The 18,186-nt window shown below is 39.6% G+C and overlaps 1 long non-coding RNA gene across 1 annotated transcript; it reads right to left on the bottom strand.

Annotated features, from left to right (window-relative positions):
- Window positions 1–1,916: 1,916 nt before the first annotated feature.
- LOC148005615 (uncharacterized) lies at window positions 1,917–15,692 on the bottom strand. Its single transcript, XR_015620607.1, has 4 exons — window positions 15,526–15,692; window positions 14,572–14,655; window positions 9,075–9,213; window positions 1,917–4,190 (listed from the first exon to the last, which is right to left on the bottom strand). It is a non-coding gene; the product is annotated as an uncharacterized LOC148005615 (long non-coding RNA).
- Window positions 15,693–18,186: the final 2,494 nt, after the last annotated feature.

The following is an 18,186-nucleotide window of genomic DNA, read 5'->3' on the forward strand; positions in this document are numbered from 1 at the left end:
ACTCAAATGATGTTTTACTGAGGCAAGACCCATGGGAGGACAGGATATGTAATGATTGGAGAAAGTATAAATAAGATCAATGGACAGTCACAGGGTGCTTACACAGCTAGGGGTGCAACACTCTGTCTGCCTCAAGTTTTCGTTGATCTTCACTTCATTGAGAGGGATGTCAGAGAACTCACGGCCTTCCTGAGGGACCTGGTTGCTTCAGCTGACTCATGTTTATTCCACGGATACCTGACAGTTTCTGCTGGATGGTGCTGCCACCGCTGATCCGTGTTTGGTATTCTGACATTACTGAGCCTGCCAGCTAGTATCCTGATAACTGAGATTGGAATTGTCACAAAGAACTATTTATAAACAGGCCACACCCCTTGTCCTACAGGCCACACCTCCTTGTCCTACAGGACACACCCCTTGTCCTATTTACCATCTTTTCTCCCCTACCTTTGGACAGTGGGCTAAAGGGTGTGGTTGATATTTGAGAACCCTTATTAAAGTACATTTAAAAAAAATGTAAACTGACACTAACTGGTAAGGTTGATAAGGGAACAAATTCCTTACTCTGGAAACATTAAATTGCACTTATTTCACTAGTCATTCAACACTCAACAGAACTGAAAGATGTGTCCACACCACACTTTATCTACTGCCTCTGTACCACTGAACCCCATCTGAGCTCAGCTACAAAACCTGATCTCCATTGAAATGGGAGGCTTCATTTCCAGTCATAAACATCCCCTGGTAGACAACCTACAGAGATGTAAGGATTTCATGGTGAATGTAAAATTAGACTTGTGGTAGCTCTCAGAAAGGACTGCTGTTTAAAAATTCTCTTTAGTTATTGCCAAAACTGTTAGCCATCACCCTTAAAATTCCTATCACCATCCAGAAAACAGCTCAATCCTTTAGGATACTTGAGATCTTAAAGCTAAAGGACTTCTCTTTCTAGATGGCTTGTGCTTCTCTTTTCCCTCTCTTCCCTACTCCAGTATCCACTAACTGAAAGCCCATGTACTTAAAAAATAGGCTTCAAGTTACTATGGTGCCAGGACTCCTTACATCTCCATGAAGTCCCTGTAGCAATTCTGTATTCTCCATAGCTCACAGCTCTACCAGCAGGGCCCCATCACAACTAAGGAAGACAGAGTTACATGTAAGAAGCCTGCATTTCACTCCCACGTGTGTCCACGTGTGACCATAGGCAGGTCAGCATGCCTCCCACTTCACACCACTGTAGAGTTGAAGTGCTCAAATGAGAGTGCAGGCTCCAGTGAGGCCTATGACCATGAGGCCCATGCTTGCTGGCAGCCTGCACAGTGGAGGTCTCAGGCCTCCCTCAGTTACAGCTGGAGCCCTTGACTGGCAGACTCTCTGCCATTCCTTGTCTGGTTGATCTGGGCAGAAGTCTGAGTGTGCAGAGGACAGTGTGCAAGTGTTAATCCCACCAACAGACATTAAAGGTCATTACCCAAATGGCTGTTCGCTGAAGCGGGGTTTGAAAGAACATCAAACATAGGAGAAAATGGGATTTACATAGCTCAAGAACTGCAAGGCTACAGAGCTTTCAAGGGTTGGGAAGTTTCCAGAGGAATTTTGGTTACACAGGAGCTTGGCAGAATATCTCACATTTCTCCAGTAGAACATCTTATCAAAGTGGAGGCCAGGGGATATGGTGTGGAACATGTCAAATTTCGGAAAACTGGGTCAAGACCTGGTCAAACCCAAGTTTTACAGAAAACAGGAAAAAACTTATTTTGACCCCATTTTGACAAAATGGCTTCTAATCTTAATATGGAACCAGGGCAGTGCTTCACAGAGAACAGTGTGCAGAGGGCATAGTTTGAAGAGGGCACAATGTTTTCAAAAGCCATATTAGGGGCTGGAGGAAAGTCAGAGAGCCAACCAAGTTTTCACCTGGGTATTCATGAAGCTCATTTTTAATCTGAAACTCATCCTGCAGTTGGCTTTTCACAAAATAAATTCTCTATACGTCAAACAAGGAGAGCTGGGAGCAACTGGAAAGCAGTAGATGAGGAAACAAGGAAAAAGCAGGTCCCCTGGGCTGAGGATGCCTGATGCTGGGGAAAGGCTGGCACTGCGCAGCTATGTTTGGCCACCATGACGTGTAGTAGGGTTCCAGGTTGAGGGTCAGAGACTAGCAAGCCAATCGTAAGAGGTCACAGCGGCCACCCATTTAAATGACAAGATAAAATGGTATTTTCAAAGTACAAATGGAGGATCAATTTGATGCCATTTTGATGTCAGCAGGCAAAGCACACTCTGTTCTTACTCAGAAATGCCTTACTTGTCGTGGTAATAAATAAAAAAGCCGCTCGGGCTCCCTTTGACCTGGGTGGACTGTGAGCCATTCCAGCATGGCAGCCTGCCACCCTGCCCTGCCCTCACTCAGGGTTCCTTGGCAGGTTGCCACCACACCAGGCATACTCATCCCAATTCCATGGCCAGCCCAGTGCATACTGCCATCACACTTTCTTAAACTCAATCAAGTCTCCACATGAAAGAACACATCATACAATAATCTCTGATCCAATTGATAAGATATAATTTGCCCATTGAGACAGCACAAAAATCCTATACACACCCATCTCTTAAAAATAGTCATAACAACCTGTATCTATGCACAGAGAAGAATCTTAACATCTGCCACCTTGTTCTCCCAGCTTCTTCTCCTCACTCTGGTGCACCCTCTCTCCTGCTTTTCCCTCCCTTTTAAAACCTCTGTTCTCACCTCCCTTCCTTATTGTACAATGACAGGCCTCCTTTTATCTTGTCTGCCTTCACCTGTATAATGACATCAACCTACACTTCACCCTTTCTGTCTAACTAAAAAAAAAAAACTTTTTTTCTCAAATATAAGCTGAGCACAACTGTTATCATTTTTCAATTTAAAAGTATAATATATACCTAACTCCCAGTCCAACATTTTATCAGTTAAACAGAACATTTAGTTATTTATTCCAGCTTAAGAGAGGCTTAAAGTCTATGTTATATCCTGGCTAGCTTGTGTACTATCTGATAACTATCTAATTAAATGTGTATTCTCATCATTAAACAGCCTGAGTAGGCTGTGACTATAACTTCTTTCAACCCTGTCAGAAATCTGAGAATGACCAATATTATCTGAAAATATAGAAAGCCTAATATGGCTCTCGAATTGAGGCTGGCTGAAGAGACAATTGTCTACTTGTACAGTTCCTGAAGTAACATGTGAGAGCAGGTCTTTAGCCTTCTGGCCTAGGATTATCTGACAGACTTTTGAAATACAGAATTTCAAAGGTCTGATCACTCTGGCTCAGCAGAAATTATCAGTTGACTATTCTGCAATGTTTCCTCTCTGGACAGTACTTCCTCTGTAGAAGAAACAGGCAATTTCTGCCCATTGGCTACCTAGTCAATGTATTACCTCACCTGGAGGTGAAGGTGTTCAATTTCTTCTTTGAATCCACTAAAGGGGAGCTGTTAGGAGCAGACATGTCTCAACAAAAGATAAATAACAATAAATGTCATATTTTGTGCATTTCTATCTATACAAAGTAATCTAGACTGTTGCTGTTAACTAGTCTCAGCTATTTCTGATGAGAATACTTTGAAAATACCCTAACAGTAAACTATAAAATCATCAATTTGTTATTTGGCCCTTAATTCCCGTGTTTAATCATCTCAGATTAGTTTGCAATTGTATTAATAAAAGGACTGGTTCCAATCCTTGTACTTTTAAATTTTTTGTAACAATAGAGGAAAGTTATGCCAATGAAAATCTTAACTTGTATCAAATAGACTCTATACCAATGTAAAGATTATAACTTTAGCTTTGTAACAAATGTAAGTATTTTTACCAAATGAGATTATGGCTGTACAATCAATTCAAGCTAATTCCTCCCTGTTAAATTATGACCATTTCTAAATTCTCTAGAAAGGCAACCTTAGAATAACCACTTTCAGCTTCCCAAAGTTTAGGGAATCAGGGCCATGACTCTTCAATAACTTCTTCAAGCTATATGTGGACATTGCGATGCCCTTGGGGGCAGGGGAAGGGGAAGGGAAAATGAGAGAGTTGTTGTATCCTGATGTCTGTCTTGACTGGAACTGGCTGAAAGTCCTTGAGATCAGGAATCCAATCAGGCCAGTTCAGCATTCTGATAATGAGCTTCACAAAGCTGCACATTCTGCAATATATAAATTTCAAAGCAGAATTTTAGTATCAAGATATCTTTTTGTTTGATTCTTTTGAATTTAGTTTGTCAGGTGGTCTCCCTTTATCAAATCTAATCAGTATAACTCTGGAAGGTGTCCAAAGCCTAATGACCCTTTTTAAAAACACAAAGACAAAACCTTTTCCCAAAATACCATGTTCTTTAGTCTGTAACCATAAAAGCTTGTATCTTGCACTCTCTCCCAGAGAAATAATATAACTACAAGACTCATAGTCACACCCACTATGAAAATTAAAACAATTTTTCAAGAAAGGAACTAAGTTAAAATATACTATATGAGCCTATTTAGGCTTTTCTAATCTGTCATGCCAGGAAATTAACCCAAAATTCCCGTGGAGCCCACGTTTAGAGAATATGAGTCTCCTGTTGTGGTAAATATCAAAAATAACCACAAATCCTCGCTAGTTGCCATCGACAAGCCATTGGCATTAGCGGGTTAATTTATAAAGCAATCTAAACATCTTTTTATTAATACCAATACCAATAAGAAGTAAGCAATTTGCAAACCAAGATTTTAGCCCAATATACATCTATTTATTAAGCTCTCTACCTGGAGCATAGAATTTTATTTATTTATAACTTCTATAATATATGTCTGTATTCACTCTGCCTGGTGTACAGACTTTTATTTATTTCTACTTATTTACTTTATCTATTTCTATTTATTTAGTTCTAAATCGTGGATGAAATTCCATGATTTGGACAAACTCCTTATTCTAAAAGCAAATAAACCAGCCTTTTAAATAAATAATATTCTAATCAACATCCACTAAGGAAGCAGGCAACTTCCATTTTTTAGTTCTCTGTGGCTAGGAGCAACCTGTTAGCTCAGTCTGAAGAGCCTGAGACTCTTAATGTCAGGGTGGTGGGTTCATGCCCAACTTTGGGTGCCACTTGTTGTGGTAATAAATAAAATGGGCGCTTTTCATGACCAGTTCCTGCGTATACTGCTCCGTGCTTTCTCTCCTGGGCTCCCTCTGACTTGGTCTGTCTAAGAACCATTCCAGGATGGCACTCGGTCACCCCACCCTGTCCTCACTCACAGTTCCCTTGGCAAGCATACTCATCCCAATTCCATGGCTGGCCCAGTGCATGCCGCCACCACACACTGTCTTGAACTCAATACAGTCACCATATGAAAAAAACACAACACACAAAAATCTCTGATCCAATTGATAAAATATAATTTGCTCATCGAGACAGCACAAAATCCTTAAAAATCCAACTCTTAAAAATAGTCACAGCAACCTGTATCTATGCACAGAGTAGAATCTTAACATCTGCCTCCATGTTCTCCCAGCTCCTTCTTGCTCCAGCGCTCTCTCTCTCTCTCTCTCTCTCTCTCTCTCTCTCTCTCTCTCTCTCTCTCTCTTGATTTTCCCTCCCTTCTAAAACCTCTGTTCTTGCCTCCCTTCCTTCTTATTCAATGACAGGCCTTGATTTATCTTGTCTGCCTTCACCTGCATAATAACATCAACCTACACTTCCTCATTCCTGTGAGACTCATGCCTCTCTGGAGCCTGCCCTATAGTTGAGGATACTCAAATTTATGATGGAATATCTTATATAAATAAGTGAAATCATAAAAACTATTTAGCTTAGCAACAAAATCTTTGAAATTTGTATGATTGGCAACCTCACATCTGCAAACTCTCACAATGAACCAATCTTTTATTGTGAGGTCCAGTTGTTTGTAGGTTTCAACCAAAACATTGCTGGGGAGCCCTCATTAACTGTCTTTAGAAATAGGAAACACCAAGACAAGATGAAGCTCCCTTCTCTCTGAAGCCTTGGTCCCAAATATCATGGCATACCAATTACCTTGTCTGTGCATGTGAGAGAGATTTTACTAAGCAGTCACAACTTGCCTATAACTTGTCACACAGACTAGACTAACTTCAAATGTCTTGAGAGACATTATTTACCTTGAAAATTTGTATTTAATGAACCCAGAAAACTGTGAAGAAGAGTATACTGCAGAAACAAGCCCCTGCCTGTACTAGGTTTTATTCAACATGCATTCCCATATCACTCTCCCCAGCTTGAACTTGTCTCTCTAAACAGCCCTTCAATGAGAAGGCCAGTTGACATCTCTAAAGTGGATTGCAAGATCTTCAATGACTTACTTGCAACACATGAAATGTGTATGCCAGCCCACATTTCCTGAAGTTTAGTGCAAATGATACTCTACTAAAAGGAAAACATAATCACTTTTAAGGCAGAAAGCAGCTTTCTTGGACACTCAAGAAAGATGAGAAATTACTGGTCACAGACAATGGCTATGTTGAGAATCATGGGTGTTTCATACTGGGTTACTATAACTGAAAGTTTACAGAGGCTCAACCTCTTCTCATGACCATCCCCTTTACATAAACCTACGTCAGTCAGCAGCATTTGACTTTCATTCTCTTGCTTCCACAGACTGCTCAGCCTCAGTCTGCCAAGCTTGACATTGATTTGTCCTTGTTAATGCTAGCATGTGAGCTAAAGAGTTAGCACGCAAGAACGGCATAGGAACAGCTGAACCCACCTCTGCTAAGGCAGGAACTGCCACCTGCCTCTCAGGCTTACACCCAACTCTGCAACAAGGAAATAGCAACAGTCTTAGCCTGATGATCTAACACTCTTCATCTAACTGTTGACACTACTGCCACCCTCTCACAGCAATTCCTCCTTTAACACATTTTGATTGTGTTAATAGGGACATATCATAACTTCTGAAACTATCCCTATTGGAAAACCTATTGCAATGGTTACAGTAACAGTGGTCACTATCCTAGCCAGAATTCCAGGCCTCTTACAACATTTTGCAGCCTCCATGAAGGGGTACATGCCAGTAAAATTTGACCAGGCCCACTAAAGAAAGAACTTAGAAGAAAGAGTTGATGACTAGGAAATTGGCATTCTTGTAGCACACACAAACACACACACACGCTCACACATGTACACACAGAGAACATTATGAAACATATATGGATAAACTGAAAAGTGAATTTCCCATCAGGAAATGTGTCCAGAGCAATTCAATAAGAAGTGAAAGAATGAAAACCATTAAAACAAACAATCAATCCAAACAGAATAGCCAGAGCAATGACAAGAAGCAAGCTCAGTTTATGGGTGAAAGAATGTAACCTCATGGTAATATAGAAGGAATACGACTGGTATCTTAAGAAAGCATGATCTTCAAACAAGATTATAGCCTTCCTTTTTGACAGGTCCCGTCAAATGCACAGACCAGCTTCCATTTTTCTGTGCACCACACTCTGACCTGAATGTTGCTGGTGAAGCATCAATAAATAAATGGGTTCTGAAATCTAAGCTAGACACACTTGCCTTACTGTGTTGCATGTTGATATCTTTACACAGCTTCAGTGAGTTTTATGAAAGCCACAGTGTCACTCAAAAAACAGTTTAACATCTTGATCTCATCCAGGTCAATGTTTTCTTTGTACTTTTGAATCAATAAAGTTGCTCTGTGTGTGTGTGCATGTGTGTGTGTGTTTGTGTGTTTTATAAAAAAGCTATAATGCTTTCCATCACCTTCCCCCCCAAATTCACATTCATGTTAAAGAACTCAGTGTCCAACTTCTCAGCACTTATGAATATCATACAAGCATAAGGAAATAAGACATCAGCAATATCACAAATGCAATGCTGGCTATTTAAATACAGTCAAATCTCTATCATTTACACAAATGGATTCAAATTACTAACATATGTTTGCATGTGGTCTCTCAGGTGCATAACAAATATTAGTTGGTGTAAATACCAAGTCAATTTTAATAAGTACTATTTGTACAGAGTCTGAATTGTGCTACATGCTAAGTACAAATTTGTTGAACTAATTAAAACTATAAAGTCACAATGCATACATTAACATAGCCAAGCAAAAGTGTTAGTATATCCTCTTGTACATTTTTTCTGTAAATATAGTATCAAGTTTGAGTGTCGATTGACCATCATGTTCACCAACCAGGCTGTTTCAATAACGAAATCAAAAAGTATCCATTTTAGGCTTTCTTGTACCTGTGCTTCAAGTGCTTCCTGAACAGGTTACTGGATGCTCTAAATGTGTTATTTCCATGTGTATGGTTCAGATTACTTTTAACAACATGATTAAAAGTGATTGGTTCAGGATAGCTTCAATCAATTAATCCATTAATTAATCGAGTTCATTAAATCCATCAAAAAGTTGAGTTCTCAACTGAGTGGACAATAGAAGGCAGGAGTCTAAGGGAGGGAAAGCTTCACTAGCAATCTGCCTTTCAGGGTATATTTGTCCTTGACCCCCTCTTGTTCTTTCTACTCAGCTGGATGAGGTGACCAAATCTGCACTTTCTTCTGCTTCCCACCATGAAGTTCTGCCTTCCTGGGGTTCAGAAACCACAGAGCAAAGACAAGTACACTGAAGTCCCCCAAATTGCCATTCAAAACAAGCCTGTCCTCTTTCTAGTCAGATATTTTGCCATCCCAACAAAGGCTAGCAAACACACCATGCATGGCCGCACACTACTCTAAACACACAATAGACTTGTCTCATGTAGAGACAGCGTCAGCCGGCTTTATTAGCCCATGTTACTAATATTCAAATTATAAAAATGAGCTTATTTCCATCTTTATTCAACAAGCATTCTTTGGATAACAATTGACTTTCTTTGTACACCAACGCACACTGGCACTTAAACAGACCCTAATTTTTAAAGTCTGTGTGGGACCAAGGCATTTGTTGCAAGCCTTGCTGGTGCTTACTAAAGTCTGTGTGACAATTACAGTCCTAATTGTCCATTAGTAAATGGCCGTTGTGGTTTATTATGAATAGATCACTCTCCCATTCACCTTTGTTCATTTGCTGTGGAGACACCTGGAGGGAGGATCATCTTGCAGCATCCTGATAGGCCATTGTTCATCGCAGGCTGACACATATGGTGCTAATGGCAGGAACAATTAAAGGCATAGATAAAGTCATGAGAGGTGCCTGGGAAGACAAAGCAAGTGCCATTATATCACTGGGTGAAAGAGAAGACTCTTTCATGAAGCAACAATGGAAACCAATATGGTATCCTTTTATGTTCCTCGCCAGGAAGAAGAAGCCAGAAGAGCTGAAACCAAGTTATGTATTAAGCAGAAAGGCAAGGAGGAAGAAAGAATGAAGGAGAAAGGGGAGGGAAGAAGAAAGAACCCAATTTCCAAAATTCTTAGTGACCAAGTAATCTTTCTTTGCTTTGGCTTAGTCATACTATATTTTGCTTTAAGGTTTACTGCTAACAGTGATAGATCTGTCATTTTAAATTGATTGGCAGCTTTCTTATCTCTAGTTCATATACAGTTAAGTTTCTTTTACATACAAACCCCATCTACAGAGGAAGAGCGAAAAGGTGTAAGAAAGCTCAGAACGATCTCTGTTTTGAGAAGCATGTCTTTACACCTCATTAGTAAGATCAGAAAAGTAGCTGGGCTTGTATTATCTCTCAAACTTTACATATGTGTGCATGTTAACTTAAATAGAAAGGCGATTAACATGTTGTATATGCTTATAATCAAATGGTGCATGTTAGACATAGTTGGGAAAAAATATATGACTCCATCATGACTTGGGAATGTTGGACGGCATGCTCCATGTTTATGGAAGTTCCCACTAGTAAACGAATTTAAGGGCATTTGAATTCTACTATGTGAGTTCCATATTGACATTTCCAATTAAGAGACATATCAACTATGGTTTCAAAGTAGAATATAACTCTAATCTATTTATAAATAGAACTCACATATGTGTTTATTCATAATAGAAGTCACATCTCCTAAGGTAGCAGATTATCTCCAAAATCAGTAAAATTCGATTTGTTCCTGAGGTGTCTATTCCCTAATGAAGGCAATAAATAGTATTCCCATCTTTTAGAAAAATATAAAGTTGATGCCTAATTTCCTCTTTCTTCCACCCATTAATCCCATAGCCTTTTGCCCATTGCTCACTAATTACAATTAGCATCTGAACATTATTGAATGCCACACATGAATGCAAGGAAGCAACAACTAGGCTATGACATAACCTTCTATTCTGACATTCTAATAAGTAGATGCATTTCAATTATTTATGATATACTATAACATGCCAGTAAATGCTTTCTAATGCTTTTTGTAAAGGCAATGAAGTGTTGATAATTTTAAAACTCTTAGGTCTTGTTATTAAGTTGTTCACTAGAAATGTAGTGAGAGCATGGATTGAATTATGAGAATTAGATCTCTGGAACTGCAATGTCAGAGCCATTGCAAGGTTACTATTTCTGTAACTAATTGTCCTAGGAAGGACTTCATTTTATCCTGTGCTGACATCATTGCTCTTACATTGCTCCTTAGAAGGGACTTCCTTCACGTTATCAGTAAAAGCCACATGCCTCTTTTATGTTCATTCCAGTGACTCACATTTTGGGAAAGAGCCTACCTCTCAATGTGCCAGTAATGGATTGAGTCCCTTTGGATCAGTAATTTCAGTTTTCTAGACTCTTGCCATTCGGAGTGTAGTTGGAGTTTAGGTTGTTGTTGGTGTCTGACATTGGGCACCCAAATAAGTGACTGTCCCATTGTGGAGAACAGCTCACTCTGACTTCTTGCTTATAGGCCTGTGGTTGGAGAACTCTTGCCGTCAGCCTAATGCCCCTGACCTGATCCCCCAGCTCATTACTAGACTTTCATCCTTACCTGCTTTAATATGTTCCCATGACCTGCCCAAGGTTCATTCATTCTCTATTCTGGACCCTCCCTTCCCAATCAGATCTTTCAGGGAAACCACTCATTTTGGTCCCATCTTGTAGAGTGGGAAGAAAATCTGATGAAAAAAAGAAAACACACACACACACACACACACACACACTGTGAGTTTTATTTGATTTATTCTTTAAATTAATTTCAAGACATTTAGAATATTATATTGATAAGTAAAAATAAGATACAAAACTGCCTAAATGAAAATTTATTAGTATTTGTTTGAAAAAGTAGTTCTTAAAATTGAATTAAAATCCAGCTGCTTAGATACACTAATAAGCTATCATTGTTTTAATAAGTGCACATAGCTAACATCTGCCACAGTGTATCACATACACCATCTGATTCCACACTGGAGAGGATGGTGAAGTATGTGCAACCTTACAGTCCCTTTTTTATTTGCTCCTAATAGCAAACTCTCAAAGCAGGGCATTGTCTTAGTGCTTTTCCTGTTACTGTAATAAAATACCCAGGCAAAGCAGCTTAAAGAAGAGAGGGTTGTTCTGGTATCCAGTCTGTCATGGCAAGAACATCAAGATGTTAGGAACTTCTAACTGCCGGTTAAATTGCTCTCCACAACCAGAGAGCAGAGTTAAAATTAGGTCATTAATATTCAGGATTTAAATCATCATCTTTCTGACTCTAAATACTCACTAAACTATGTCGTAAAATTATTAAAAAGGGTGTCTTTTATCCCCACTAGATCCGGTACCACAGTGCCCCATGATAGCTGATAGATATCTTGCCAGAAGCACACATTCCAACTCCGTGGCAGCCAGTGTTTCTGCCGCCACACACTCTCCCAAATTCTCCACAAGAAAGAACGCACAACACAATAACCTCTGACCCAATTGATAAGATATAATTGCCCACCTAGACATACAGAGCCCTGTACACATCCGTCCCTTAAGAGCATTCATAACAACCTGTAAATACAGAGTGGAATCTCAACCTCAGCCTCCATGTTCTCTCCACGGCTTCTCCTCCGTCTCCTTCCATTCGACTCTCCTCCTCTTCCCTCAAACTTTTCTCCCTCCCATCCTTCCTTCTCGTCCAGTGACAGGCCTCGTTCTATCCTGTACCCGCCCTCACCTGTATGACATCCTACAAAACTAGATTCTGAAGCATTAACACTGTGAGCATGTCCCTTGACATACAATTTTGTAGTGGATGACTTGTTTCTACTTCTTGACTCCATGGATGAGGCTAAGTATTTTAAGGTGTAATCACTAGTCACTTTAAGGTCTGCCACCAGAGGTGTCAGGTCACAATTTTGTTTCCTAGAAGAGTTACATCACATCTTTGGGAATCAATAGTTTAATGCTAAAATTATGAATAAAATAAGAAAAACTGAACTAATACTCTTTGACTCAAAGCTTTATGTATAATAGTCATTTTGCAAATAAGGGGAAGAATGGAGATGATTTGGTAAGTTGTTTCTGAACTATCCTCCTATGTTGAGCAGTGTCTTACCCTAAGCATCTTAATCCCTTCATTTCTACTAAATTCCTCCTTGATTTACTGACACCGTCTCCTACTCTCTTGATGCCTTATGCAGTATGGAAGTAACATGGTCTCCATGGTGTGCATGACCTGGTCATTTATACTGTCATCCGGAAGATGGCTTTGTTTTAAAGTAGCACTGGCCTTTGACTCAGATGCAGAGCTCGGGGTTGCTGGGATGGCAGCTTGATGGCGTGACACATATTCCAGACCTGCAGCTTACCTGTGCTACCAATTGTCTACAGTTAGAGCATAGAGCATACAGAAATTATTCAGGGGAGATGAATGTCTCATAAACAAGATTAACGATTCGCTTACAAAGTCACTGATTCCCCAAACCAAATTTTTGAATGATTTACTGAAGGTTTTGATGCCCAAAAGATGAATATTCAGTACCAATGTATGACTTCAGTTTGCACCCAAATTATTCTTCTTTTGATCACATTGGTTCTGCTTGGCCTCGCTTTAAAATTTGTTAGGGAAATCAGCACTGGTCAGTTTAATTTCCAAAACCGCCATGCCATGTGTTTGAGAGGTGGTGGTGGAATGGAGTTGCTGTTTCTCAACTGTGCTCACAAAATCCCTCCTCTCAGTGGGAACCCATTTCCACACAGAGTGGTCCTCAGTGTGATGTGCACACCCAGACATCCTGAAAGGGCTGACTTATCACCCTACACCCGGCACAAGACAATGAGCTCTGTGGAGGATTTCCCGCAGTAGCAGTTCTAGAACACAAAGACGGCAGAGAAAGGGGAAAGGGAGAGGGAGAGAGAAGAGGAATAGATTTTTATCTGTTGTTTCTTTTCTTACAACAAAAGATTATTAGCTAATATAGAAGTCTTTTTCTGTTTCTCTTTTTGTTGTTGTTGTTGTTTTGTTAGTCTTTTGAGACAGGCTCTCTCACAGTGTGGTTTATATTGGCCTCAAAATCATGGTAATCCATCTGCTGTCCATTTTGCTTGTCCCATTTCTAAAGAGAATCTATAACGATGTATTGCTGTGACAACTCTCTGGGGTGCAGGAAACCATTATTGCAAGGAAGTTCATGCACTGCTATCATTTAAACTCCTTTAACATGTTACACCTTTAAAACACATAAAGTAACTCAAGAATATGTAATATATAAAGTAGCTCCAGAACATGGCAACACTCTCCACCTACTATACAGGTGTACTGTTAACCCAAAGAAGCAAACATAAAATTTATAAGTTATAAATAAACAAAGACAGTAGTAGTTCTGATTGACTATATGTCAGGCTCTTACAAGATTTTTTTTCTCTAACTACATTCTTCTACAACCCTGTGGAGAAAACCTGGGGCTTAACCCATGCTAAGCAACCACCTTACCACCTCAGTCACACCTCTTGGCCAGATTACAATTTATTTTAAATTTAACTTTCAAGTCTTGTAAGAGCTTTCTAGTTCATCTGTTTATCTGTTTTTACTTAAGAAGATTATAGACTGTTTAAGGAATTATTATGTTTCACCCCCCCCACCCCCCCAGAGAGCCTAATGTAGTACTTGGTAAACAACAGATTAAAATTAACAAATAAATCACATCTCCCATCTTTATTTACTGGATGTACTTCAGGAATAAGGTACCAGAAAGACATGGGACTAATGGCTAGACCCCTGAAAGATGGGCAGAAGTTGAGGAGCGATAGCTTGTGTGCTCCTGTTCATGACAGGACTGTGTACAAATGATTGTTAGCAGTGCAGATGCTCTCTGCATTTCTGTCTCCCTCCCATGCCTTCATGTCCTACTAGTTAATTGAATAAAACCTGTAGGCCAGGCAGAGAGGAGTATAATTCAATTCTATCACTAAACTCTATCAGTAAAATTATATAAAATTATACTGCATTAACTCTATATTAATCATAGACTCAATCAACAGGATTGAAAGGCAAAGCAAAGCTAATCGATTTATTAAGGATATTTTATGCTTTTTGGACCTATTCCTTAAGCTTCTTCATTCAAAGCTAATTTGTTTGAAAGCTTTACCACTCTATCTGAAAGATAGTGGGCTCCGGGGTTCTCAGAGTCTGTGTATATGCACCCAAAAGTACTCACCACTAGTGGCCTGCTTATGAATGGACGAGGGAGCTTCACCCCAGCTAAATAGGCTTTCCCAGCTCTGACACTCTGAAGCCAACACTGTCGATGAAATGAATGAGACATAATTACATGTATTCCCTCGCGCCTGTGCGCACACAGCACACCTAACATGCACTTCCCCACTGAGACCTCTGTATAAATGCAGCTGTCTCTATATTTTGTATACATTTCAGAGGAAGATGTTCCATTGTAAGTCACCCTCCAACAGGAAGAACATAGGATTAGATCTTGTTGCTACTTTTATTTGTTGTATTTTTTGTTGGATTATGTTCTTGTATTATAGAGGAAAATATGAAGGACTTGGTAGCCTAGGTGATATTTCACTAAAAGCAAGCTAGCAAAAATATGTATTTATTTATCCAATGGCATGTATAAGTAATGGGAGAAAAAATGTCACCCTACTTGTACACTTCAGTCGGCCTCAGTGCACTCACAAAAGTTCAACACTTACTTACAATAAATGAAATACCAGCGGGGCCTATCGATGATACATGGACCTGAACTAGTATGTCAAAGAAATCAGGTTTGATATTTTAACCAGGATTATGATAAAACCTTTCACTGTTTGGGCTAAGAAACAAGCATTTAAAAAAAATAGATAGTCCTTAGAAAACACTGTTAAATCTCTCAAATCTGATGCCCCGTTGCCCATACCCAGCACCTGTGCCGTGACCCTGCAAGTTAAAGTCTCCAGGACACAAGGTGGGTGGCCAAGAGAATCCACTAGGCCATTGGGGTTGACCCCAATTATCTTTTATTGTAAATGGGCCATATGTCAAATTCCAAGATAAATTGGAAACATTTGATCCATCTCCTGTCCTGGATTGATCTTGGAGCTCACTTTCCATGCTTTTAGGCCTCTCATTTAGGACCCTTTGTCTTTGTATTTTCAGGAAAAGGCGCACTTGCCTTTATTGGCTGAAGAAGATCGTACTGTTAAGAATACTTTGAAAAGAAGAGACTTTAGAAGCTGGAGCATACTCTGTGGAAAAATAGCAAAAAATGGCCACACACAAAATTTAAATGGCCACACACAAAATTTAAGATTATTTTTACACCGACTTCTTCATTGGAATCTACAGAGAAAAAAGGAGAAAACAAAATTCATTACCATGCTCACCCATCCGTGATGGTGGCTTCAACAAATCTCCCTATTTTCCCAAGCAAATATCTGCTACCTTCATGCAAACCAATACAAATAAATACCTCACACAGGAAAAACAATGCCCTCGTGGGCCTTTAAGGTATATTTGGAACAATGTTTTCATAAGATAGCCTACTAAACCAGCTACAGGACTTTGATTTATTCAAAAATGAAAATAATATTAAACCAACATGATCCAGAAGCAAATAGATACTGCATGCATACTCCAGACGATATGATTTTCATAAAACAATTTGACATTAAAACTAAACAGCTTAGCAAAATAGGACATTCACGCCCCACCCCCCACCCCCAATTACCGTGGACCACAGCAACTCCACGTGCACGTCTAAGTTTTAACCACATATTTACTGTCTGAGGAAGGGCCCTGCAAAGCAATGCTTTTGACTTCAAATTAAGGACAAAATGAGATTTTTATTTTATCATCTAATTTGAAAGGGGTTTTGTCAACTTCATCAAGCACCTGCAATTAGAGAATGTGTACAGTTTATTAAGTGCGTTGTCTCTCTTTGTTTTTCTTTTCTATTCTTTCTGTTTTACAGGCTTTTCTATGGACATTAGCCTGATTGATTGCCTTGAAACACTATGGCCACATTTGTATTCATTCAATTATCGCCGAGTCATTGGTTCTGAAACCAGAGTTCTCATTTCTGCCCCGCAGAGGACACAAACAACTGCTTTTTGCAGTGGGAAGACAGCACAGAGCAGAACAGGGATGCAGTAAGAAAGCAGGAGCTCGGTGACCAAGACGGGAGCCGGCTGTCATAAGAGAAAGCCGAACCCTGCTCACTTCCTGTTCGACCTCAGGTGCTTCTTAATTTTGAATTCTGTGTCATGAAGGAGTGATGAGAGGTAGCTGTCATGCTAATGGCCTCACGTGCCCTCTGGGTGCCCTTGAGTCACCCCTAGTCATATCCACTGACTGCCTCCTCTCTGTTCCAGGCCTATTCCTCTCACGTGACCCTGTCTTCTTTCTGATGTGCTTTCCTTCTCTGGTGCTATCCTGTGTGTTATATAAACCCACAAAGAGAATCACTGGATGCTGAGGAAGAAAATGTTGAAACATTTAATTTACCTTAAAATGTACACACACACACACACACACACACACACACACACCTAATGGTTTTTCCACAGTAAAGCATTAATAATAAGAACGAAACAAGATCCTCATAGTGTCAGTGGTCATTAATGATGTATTCATTACCAAAATGTGTAAGCGTGAGACCAATGATGTATTCCTATACAAATGAATTAAAATATTAAATAGTGGGAATATATGATGAATTTATTTTCCTTAGCAAGCTGGCCCTTTTTAAGGACTTATTTCTGTGAATAGTATCTTATTTAGGAGACCTAGAGGCTTTGGCCACATGAGTCATCACAGTCCTTACACTGATGCTTTAAAAGGAAAACAAAAGAGAATTTTAATTTCACGAGAACGACAAGATAAAGTGACCATCATTGGGACATAAGAAAAAAAGTAACCAATTGTTAGGCTCCTAATTGTTTAGCCAGTCATGATTTCAATATGACCTAAAATACATGACATTATATGTTTATAATAGAAATATAAAATCTATTTTGAAAAGCAGTTTTCTGAAGTTTCGGGGAGAGAGTGAACTGGTTCATGCAGTAATTACTATCATCCTGACCTTTATCACCAACCGTGCCACGGACCCAGAGCCAGCATTTACGATGACCTCGAGATAGATGATAGGCTTATTATGCACATAGGCTCCTCAAGAAGCATTCTGAACCTTAGAAGCAGATTCCGTACTAGGAAAACATCCAGTTGGTGATCACAAGAACCCTAAATTAGAAGCTCCCACTCTGAGGTATGTACCCAAGGTGCTTCAGCATGCAGACAGGTAAGCCCTGGCTATTACACAAATGATTCCATCTTTAGGACCAGTCTTCATGTAGCTATGAGGTGAGGGTCCCTAACAGACTTACACTCCGAAAAACTATTGCTCGGTATAAATTAGCAAAGTGAATCAAATGATTTATAGTTAACTCAGTCATTATTGACACATACAACTTTTCAAAGAAATATTATGTGTTCCCTTAAGATTGAGGGACAACTTGTTTAAAAGGTGAAATATGATATTCCATTTACAATAGGCTAGAATCCTGTGTTATAGAAAAATAAGGGGAAATGGGGGAAAATGCAGAGAGGGCATGAAAGAGGAGAAAGAAGAGAAGGAGTAATAAAGAGGAAGAGAGAAAAAGAGGGAGGGAAAGAGGAACCAAAGGAGGGAGAGAGGACAGGGAGGGAGGGATGAAGAGAGGGAAGGGAGGGAGGGAAAGAGGGAGGGAAAACATCAGATAAAATCCAGAATATATTCTTTTATGGTCTCTGTTTTCTTGTGAAAAGTTGTGTTCAAACCTGTAAAACCATGTAT

The sequence above is a fragment of the Rattus norvegicus genome, chromosome 5 (assembly GCF_021556685.1).
Source record: "Rattus norvegicus strain SHRSP/BbbUtx chromosome 5, alternate assembly SHRSP_T2T, whole genome shotgun sequence".
NCBI lineage: Eukaryota > Metazoa > Chordata > Mammalia > Rodentia > Muridae > Rattus > Rattus norvegicus.